We start from the raw sequence: 10,039 nt of genomic DNA on the forward strand, positions 1-10,039 counted from the left end.
AGTGTGACAAAAACAACAACACAGAGTTACACATAAACAAATGTACAGTCATTAACATAAAATAAAAGAAAAATAGAAAAATCTATGTACGGTGTGTGCAAATGTAGAAGAGTAGGGAGGTAAGGAAATAAATAGGCCCTAGATGTGAAAATAATTACAATTTAGCATTAACACTGGAGTGATAGATGTGCAGATGATGATGTGCAAGTAGAGATACTGGGGTGCAAAAGAGCAAGACGGTAAGTAATACTTTGAGGATGACGTAGTCGGGTGTGCTATTTACAGATGGGCTATTTACAGGTACAGTGATCGGTAAGCTGCTCAGACAGCTGATGCTTAAAGTTAGAGGGAGATATAAGACTCCAGCTCCAGAGATTTTTGCAATTCGTTCCAGACATTGGCAGCAGAGAACTGTAAGGAAAGGCGGCCAAAGTACGTGTTGGCTTTGGGGATGACCAGTGCAATATACCTGCTGTAGTGCATGCTACAGGTGGGTGTTGCTATGGTGACCAGTGAGCTGAGATAAGGCGACGCTTTACCTAGCAAAGACTTATAGATGACCTGGAGCCAGTGGGTTTGGTGACGGATATGTAGTGAGGGCCAGCCAACGAGAGCATACAGGTCGCAGTAGTGGGTAATATATGGGGCTTTGGTGACAAAACGGATGACACTGTGATAGACTACATCCAGTTTGCTGAGTAGAGTGTTGGGGGTTCTTTTGTAAATGAGATCACTAAAGTCAAGGATCTGTAGGATATTCAGTTTTACAAGGGTATGTTTGGTGTCATGATAGAGCGTGAGAGGATCTGCAGAGAAGAATGGGAGAAACTTCCCAAATACAGGTGTGCCAAGCTTGTAGCGTCATCAATCAATCGATCAATCAAATGTTTTTATAATGCCCTTTTTACATCAGCCGATGTCACAAAGTGTTATACAGAAACCCAGCCTAAAACCCCAAATAGCAAGCAGGGCAGATGTAGAAGCATGGTGGCTAGGAAAAACTCCCTTGAAAGGCAGGAACCTAGGAACCTAGATACCCAATAAGAATCGAGGCTGTAATCGCTGCCAGAGGTGCTTCAACAAAGTACTGAGTAAAGGGTCTGAATTCTTATTTAAATGTTATATTTTAGTTTAGTTTATAAATTAGTAAAAATTTCTTAAAACCTGGTTTTGCTTTGTCATTAATGGGTATTGTGTGTAGATTGATGGGGGGGGGGGGGGGGGGGGGGATATTAAATACATTTTAGAATAAGGCTGTAACCTAACAAAATGTGAAAAAGTCAAGGTGTCTGAATACTTTACGAAGGCACTGTATAGACTATGGAGAGAGTTAGGCCGACTTAGAAATATTCCCCATGTAATGCTAATAGGGAGCTAACATGGCTGCCATAGAATATTGAAGTGTCATGTAAATGCATCATAATGCAGAAAAACTGCATTGGCCCAATTCTCTATATACAGTATATGGCTCTTGCAGAGCCACAGTGGAAATGCAAGGCAGGTTATTGGAAAGGAGGAAATGAAGCACATTTTCCCAAAGGTACTGTTGATACTCTATATTCCACACATATTGAGCACTGAGGCTGCATGTGCACATTCATTTTTGTAATTTTACCCTTGATCTTTATTTAATTTAATTTTTAACTGCCTGCCTCATAAGTCAAGAACAGTCTGGCTTTTTTGTAAAGGGTTAAATTTGTAAATTGAGCATAGTTGGGTAAGAGAAAAAAGTAATAGAAAATCAAAAACCCTCTGAGCCTTTTCTTAAAGGATAGTTCATGCAAAATCGATGTTTTTGTCAAATTACCCTTACCTTGAGCTGTGTCTGAAGGCCCACAATGACAGAATCCCCAATAATTGATTATTTACTCCTGGCTACAGCCTGCATCGTCAGATTTCATGAATGGAAACAGCTGAACTAATGTTTTCAAAGCCGCACTGCAAGCCGAAAGGTGCTTAAACACTTCAAACTAAGTTTGGTAGCGTCGATACCTGTCCATGTTTTCTTCCCCGCGAGAATGTTGTCATTTTTGCAATAAAATTCAAATGTTCTAACGCTCTGATACTTCCTATTTTTACCGGTCAGTTTTGATCACACCTGAAAAGCAATCCTCGTCTAAGTGCCTGCCCCAGGGGGATGACAATATCACTGCAAGACGCATACAGCTGCCCTGTGGTGTGGCTACGTGAAGTAATAGTTCCAGTTCTGAGTAACCATATTCCGGAGATTATTTCAGCCGTTTGCACGATAAAAATATTCCCCAATAACTCCACCAACAATTTAGTTTGAAGTGTTTTTCAGGAAATGCAGCTTTACTAACATTGCTGTTATCTTTCATGAAATCTGACAGTGCTAATATGCTAACTCCAGGCTGTAGCCAAAAGTAAATCATGGATTATTGTGGATTCTGTTACCATGGGCCTTTAGACACAACTCAAAGTAAGGGTAATTGTACCCAAATATAGATTTTGCATGAACTATCCCTTTAAGTAAGCAACTGTGTTGTCAGGGGAGTGGACAGAGCTATTGAACCACCCTACTTGAGATGTAATTCCCTGCTCCGTTGAAGAAAGTCTGGACATTTCTATTGGAAAGAGAAGCTCTAAAGCAATTATATAGATTCTGCTATGCCGTCTGAGTGTGACTGCGTCATCGCCACTCCCTGTCTTTCACATCGGGGATGGTTATTGATGGAGCCATCATCTCCAAAGCTGAACATCTGAAACAAAATTGTACTCTTTTGGTGATGGGATCTTGGTCTCTCACAGCTGTTGTGGTTTTATTACACACTGCTGTTGTGGCTTTGTCTCTGTAACCAGTGGAGGGCTTCCCCTAAAGTGCTGGCTGCTAGGGAACTTATGATATTTCATTTGCACACACAGTGTTTCCTAATATTTGATACGGTTTTTCCAGAGAACATTCCAATTGAATCAAATCAACCTAAAGTGTATTTGTACAGTGCTCTTTACAAATGCAATTCCTACAAGGTATTGAAGAACAACCTGGGTAATTAACTTCCCAAAGATCAAGCCAAGGTGACAGAGGCAAGAACCGGGCATATGGATGTGTAGCTGTTAGTTAGGCCAGAACTTGCTCCACACCTACTCATTCAAGGGATTTTCTTTATTATTACTAATTTCTACATTGTAGAATAATAGTGAAGACATCAAAACTATGAAATAACACATATGGAATCATGTAGTAACCAAAAAAGCTTCAAGTTGCATGGTATCCATCCACATCACTAAATACTTAACATGGTCCACACACCCCCACACAGTCATGAAGAGGGCACGGCAGCTCCTCTTCCCCCTCAAGAGGTTATAAAGATTTGGCATGGACCCTCGTATCCTCAAAACGTTCTACAGCTGCACTATCGAGAGCATCTTGACTTCCTGCATCACCGCTTATTATGGCAAATGCACCTCCCTACTACAGCACTACAGTGGGTTATGTGTACAGCCCAGTACATCACTGGGGCAGAGCTCCGTGCCATCCAGGACCTCTATATCGGGCGGTGTCAGAGGAAGGCCTGAAAACTTGCCAAAGATTCCAGCCACCCAAGCCATAGACTGTTGACTCTTACTATCATACAACAAACGGTACCGGAACACTAATTAGCCATACAGACTGCTACAATGAATAATTAATTAATTGGTTACCCCTTAACCAGACTATCTGCACTGACCCTATCTTGCACTGACTCTATGCACACAAGACTATATATACAGTACACACTATATACTCACTCACTCACTCACACAAAACCCCAAAACATTCACATACAGTACCAGTCAAAATGTTGTGTCATTCAGTGTTTTTTCTTTATTTTTTTACTATTTTCTACATTGTAGAATAATAGTGAAGACATCAAACTATGAAATAACACAAATGGAATAATGTAGTAACCAAAGAAGTGTTAAACAAATCAAAATATATTTTATATTTGAGATTATTCAAAGTAGCCACCCTTTGCCTTGATGACAGCTTTGCACACTCTTGACAATCCCTCAACCAGCTTCATGAGGTAGTCACCTGGAATGGATTTCAATTAGAGCTCCACTAGAGCTCTGTCAATTTGGATGGGGATGTGGTCTAACCTCTTTCTCCTGTAGTCCACGATCAGCTCCTTGGTCTTACTGATGTTGAGGGAGAGGTTGTTGTCCCGGCACCACACTGCTCCGTCTCTGACTTTCCCCTGTAGGCTCTCATCGCCGTTGGTTGAGGATCTGCATGGTGTAGGTGTTGTTCCCTACACTCACCACCTAGGGCCGGCTCATCTGGAAGTCCAGGATCCAGTTGCAGAGGGAGGTGTTCAGTCCCCGGGTCCCCAGCTTGGTGATGAGCTATGGTGTTAAATGCTGAGCTGAGGTCTATGAACAGCATTCTCACATAGTTATTTCCCTCTTATCCAGGAGGAGGAGGGCAGTGTGAAGTGCAATTAAGATTGCGTCATCTGTCGATCGGTTGGGGCGGTATGCGAATTGTTGGGGATCCAGGTTGTTTGGGATGATGGTGTTGATGTGTGCCAGTCCTTCAAAAGCAATTCATAATTAACTAGCAAAGTTAAAGTTAACCAAATAGTTTCAATGTTAGCTAGCAAGCCAGCAATATAACCTCCGCTAACGTTAGCAAACAGCAAGCTTTAACTTGGGGTATTTTTTTTAGACATATAACGTTAACGTTAGTTAGCTAAAAAATTAACTCAAATCCCAATTCATAGAGTAACGTTAGCAAGCCAGTAATCGAAGTCCAGTTGGCTAGCTAACAGTAAGCTTTAACTAGCAATACAAACCCGATTGTCATAGCTAGCTAAAGTTAACCAAATAGGTTCAATGTTAGATTCTTACCTGTATACATGGATGAAAGCTTCATGGCAGACTGCAACCCCTAGCAAACCGTCATGCCACGATCATCCTCCAGAAAGTAGTCCATCATAAATTCTTCCCACGGACCTTTGTCGATAGCGCCGGATAAATTCAGGGCAGCAATGTTATTGAGAGCAGTAGCAATATATTTGCAGTTCTCCATGGCTAACATTATATCTATCGAAAAAACTGCAGTTGAAAATATTATCTATGCATTATGAGCAGCTCATTTTGTAGACACCAGATGCTACACTGCAGACTAATCAAAACTTATCTCTTGGCATGTCCAGCCCAGTCATTATCTCAGCCAATCATGGCTAGCAGGAAGGTTGTTCCCTTTATCTGTGGCTAAACAACAAGCAATTCAACAATTGTATTTGTTTTTACGCACATGAAAGTTCACATGTTCCTGAAAAGGCATTTCTACGCAAAAACGCATTTTGATTAAAAAAATATTTTTTTATGTTCAAACGACTCTCCTGTGAAGTCGTGACTTGTGACATATGCCTAGTTTCCTGAATCGGGTCACATATGTGATAATAGTATAAGCTTTCTTCTCCGTCGGCACCATCTGTTGTACGCTATTCTTTCAACATTATTAGCTAAATAATGATCATTTTGCACACAAAAAAAAACAAGTGAGACAGTCCCACTGGGCTAAAAAAGGATTTGCCCGAAATGCCAGATGGCCATTCCGCAATTGAACCTCCACATACAGAAGGAAACAACCCAAATGGATAAACAATGAAGCATAGAAATAGAATACATCAAGAGGACAGAGTTTATTTTGTATTTAAAGGGAAGAGAATCTAAACCAGCTCACCCAAAGTTTATCTTAATAAGTAATCTTAATAAGTAAATATTAAATATATTGGAATTCTGAACACAATACAGATTGGAATTCTATGTGCCATAGCCATGAGAATAGCTTTCATCTCTAATGGAGAGAGAAAGAGGGTGCACAAAGGAGACAGTGGAGAAAATCCACATGACAGGTCTAGTTATCTTGAATGCAAAAGCTTGCCATGTGTTTGCAAGAATGAGACATTTGCTATTTATTGATCAATGGAGGACCACATGCTATAATGCTCCCATCTTACTTTGAGAGACCAGGCAAAGATCCACTCTAATCGTTCAGATGGTGACAGAATGTGTTGACACTCATTATTCAGCTCCTTTCCCAGCACTTGGACTGCTCATGGTGTAAACATAGTTAAACATTAATTATGCCAACTGCCAGTGGTGATATCTACAGTGGGATTTGGGTTATAGGTATCCAGGATTTATTTTGTATTTTTTTTCGCATGAACATTCCAAACTGTGTTAGATGACCCAAGCCCTCTTCATAGCGAAACAGACCAACAAAAAACTCAAATATATACCGTATGTACAGTGCCTTGCGAAAGTATTCGGCCCCCTTGAACTTTGCGACCTTTTGCCACATTTCAGGCTTCAAACAAAGATATAAAACTGTATTTTTTTTGTGAGGAATCAACAACAAGTGGGACACAATCATGAAGTGGAACGACATTTATTGGATATTTCAAACTTTTTTAACAAATAAAAAATTGAAAAATTGGGCGTGCAAAATTATTCAGCCCCTTTACTTTCAGTGCAGCAAACTCTCTCCAGAAGTTCAGTGAGGATCTCTGAATGATCCAATGTTGACCTAAATGACTAATGATGATAAATACAATCCACCTGTGTGTAATCAAGTCTCCGTATAAATGCACCTGCACTGTGATAGTCTCAGAGGTCCGTTAAAAGCACAGAGAGCATCATGAAGAACAAGGAACACACCAGGCAGGTCCGAGATACTGTTGTGAAGAAGTTTAAAGCCGGATTAGGATACAAAAAGATTTCCCAAGCTTTAAACATCTCAAGGAGCACTGTGCAAGCGATAATATTGAGGAAGGAGTATCAGACCACTGCAAATCTACCAAGACCTGGCCGTCCCTCGAAACTTTCAGCTCATACAAGGAGAAGACTGATCAGAGATGCAGCCAAGAGGCCCATGATCACTCTGTATGAACTGCAGAGATCTACAGCTGAGGTGGGAGACTCTGTCCATAGGACAACAATCAGTCGTATATTGCACATATCTGGCCTTTATGGAAGAGTGGCAAGAAGAAAGCCATTTCTTAAAGATATCCATAAAAAGTGTAGTTTAAAGTTTGCCACAAGCCACCTGGGAGACACACCAAACATGTGGAAGAAGGTGCTCTGGTCAGATGAAACCAAAATTGAACTTTTTGGCAACAATGCAAAACGTTATGTTTGGCGTAAAAGCAACACAGCTCATCACCCTGAACACCATCCCCACTCTCAAACATGGTGGTGGCAGCATCATGGTTTGGGCCTGCTTTTCTTCAGCAGGGACAGGGAAGATGGTTAAAATTGATGGGAAGATGGATGGAGCCAAATACAGGACCATTCTGGAAGAAAACCTGATGGAGTCTGCAAAAGACCTGAGACTGGGATGGAGATTTGTCTTCCAACAAGACAATGATCCAAAACATAAAGCAAAATCTACAATGGAATGGTTCAAAAATAAACATATCCAGGTGTTAGAATGGCCAAGTCAAAGTCCAGACCTGAATCCAATCGAGAATCTGTGGAAAGAACTGAAAACTGCTGTTCACAAATGCTCTCCATCCAACCTCACTGAGCTCGAGCTGTTTTGCAAGGAGGAATGGGAAAAAATGTCAGTCTCTCGATGTGCAAAACTGATAGAGACATACCCCAAGCGACTTACAGCTGTAATCGCAGCAAAAGGTGGCGCTACAAAGTATTAACTGAATAATTTTGCACCCCCAATTTTTCAGTTTTTGCTTTGTTAAAAAAGTTTGAAATATCCAATAAATGTCGTTCCACTTCATGATTGTGTCCCACTTGTTGTTGATTCTTCACAAAACAATACAGTTTTATATCTTTATGTTTGAAGCCTGAAATGTGGCAAAAGGTCGCAAAGTTCAAGGGGGCCGAATACTTTCGCAAGACACTGTATATATTTTTTTACGTTTGTTTATTTATTAATGATAATGTTACCATCATACAGTGGTTCGTCCTTTAAAAATGGTGAGCTTACGCTGCAGGACTTAAGAGGTAATTTGTGGTTTAGTACGGTACCCTGCGTCATATCTTCATTGCTCCAGACCAGCAAGGGGGAGTTAGAACACTGATTATGCTTTTGGGTCCTACTGTGTCTCTAACTGACAATGAATGGGCGACATAAACCTAAATAGAAACTGATAATTGTGCATGACTTCAGTATTACTTACATGTAATAAAACTGTTGTTATACTAAGGTTTTCATTATTTTATTTTGCTCTTACTGTAGTACTGTAGAACACTCCCGACCAGTAACATTGTGCAGTGCCTGAGTGGTGCAACGGTCTAAGACACTGCATCGCAGTGCAAGCTTTGTTGCTACAGGTGCAGGTTCAATACCCGTGTTGTCCTTGACTTGGAGACCCATGAGATGACTAGGTTTTTCTCCCTCTAAAAACAGAAATAAATCATTCTAAACAACAAACTGCCTTTATTTACAAATTAGTAACAATGTCTCACCCCATGTTTAAGAATGGTCTTTTTCTTGCTCATTTTACGTTATTTGAAAAGGAAATCTTCTTTAAGGGGCATTGCACTGATAATGGCGCTGACTAGGGAAACGTTCTCGCTGCTCTGTTCTTAGTGCCAGTCTCTCACGTTCAAACTAAAACAATGTAACTAATAATGGCATCTTTATGCTTTCATTAATAAAATAATGATAAAAATACTCTTTCAAAATGCCAATGTTTATTTAGTTATGGATCCATAACGATTTACTATGGGAATAAATATAACTCAATTACAGAAATATCCTCCAATCGCCCAATCCTCAATATGTAATAATTGGCGGAGAGTCATGTCATATTTTTCAATATACTGTAGGCCTACCGTAGGCAACATGAGTCTCACTAGTGTTGAGTAATGTGCTGTTAAAAATGATGTAGGTCTTATTTATTTAAAGAGCATATTGAAGATAGAAGCAATAGCCTACAACTATTATAGCACCTTTTCACGCTGCTCTGAGACAAGCATGGGGGCTGGTCTTGATAAATCAATGAGATTTTTATTTTCACTGAATCTTCGTTTGGGTATTGGTTAGGTTAGAAAATTAGGGTTTAGAAATGTTATGCTCTTAGTTTAACCTTTATTTAACAAGGCAAGTCAGTTAAGAACAAATTCTTATTTACAAGGACAGCCTATTCCATCCTCCCCATCAGGGAATTGAACCCCGGTCTCCCGCAGAGCACTGGATTGTTTAGCTAAATAGCCCAGTACTGTGCTCCCGACCGTCACATTGTACAGCACCATATTTTCCTAACCATCCTAACGGAAACCCAGAGTTTTTTTTGTTTTCCTTGGAATAGAAAGGGGGGTAATAAAGTAAGAGAGTGGTCTCTACATTATCTCTGTGGATATATACATACTGTACAAAACCTCCTGCATCAGAGACGCTTCAGAAATATCTAATCATATTTACATGCCTTTACATATTCCAGGAGGACTGCAGCATTGGGTAATGACTGAGAAGTCTTTGAAGGCCAACCTCAATAAACTGCATCACTAATTCAAAGCCTCATGCAAGCAAGTAGTTCATCAAGTCTTTTAAAAAGAAATCAAAACCTTTCCATGAAAAACAGTAAGTAGCTTTTGGATTCACACAACTACATATGTTTTTAAGTCAAACTAAGACCAATGCACTAATGAGTAAGAGTTTCCTTCTGAACATGCTACAGGCCATCGCTTTAATAGCCAACCTCTCGACCAATTAGAAAATTACCCAGGATATGAAATACTGTACACTGGTGCTTCATCAATTACTGTAAAATGTAGTATTTTGCTGCTCCAGCAAACTTGCACTGTCGGGGGTCGTTATTTATGTCCTGCTGTTAAGAGTCAGATAATAACCATGGCTGCAAATAATATTAATGAACTTTGAGAAAATATTAAAGTGGTCTGCAAAACCAAAATACTGGAAAAAAGTATGTCATCCAGAATTGACGCGACCACTAACTGACTGACTAACTGACTGACTGACTGACTGATATTGCCTGACATTGACTGACTGACATTGACTGGTTGACATTGACTATTGACTGACAGACTGACATTGACTGTCTGA

Source organism: Oncorhynchus mykiss, chromosome 6 (assembly GCF_057628025.1).
Source record: "Oncorhynchus mykiss isolate SJ-2025 chromosome 6, ASM5762802v1, whole genome shotgun sequence".
NCBI classification, from domain to species: domain Eukaryota; kingdom Metazoa; phylum Chordata; class Actinopteri; order Salmoniformes; family Salmonidae; genus Oncorhynchus; species Oncorhynchus mykiss.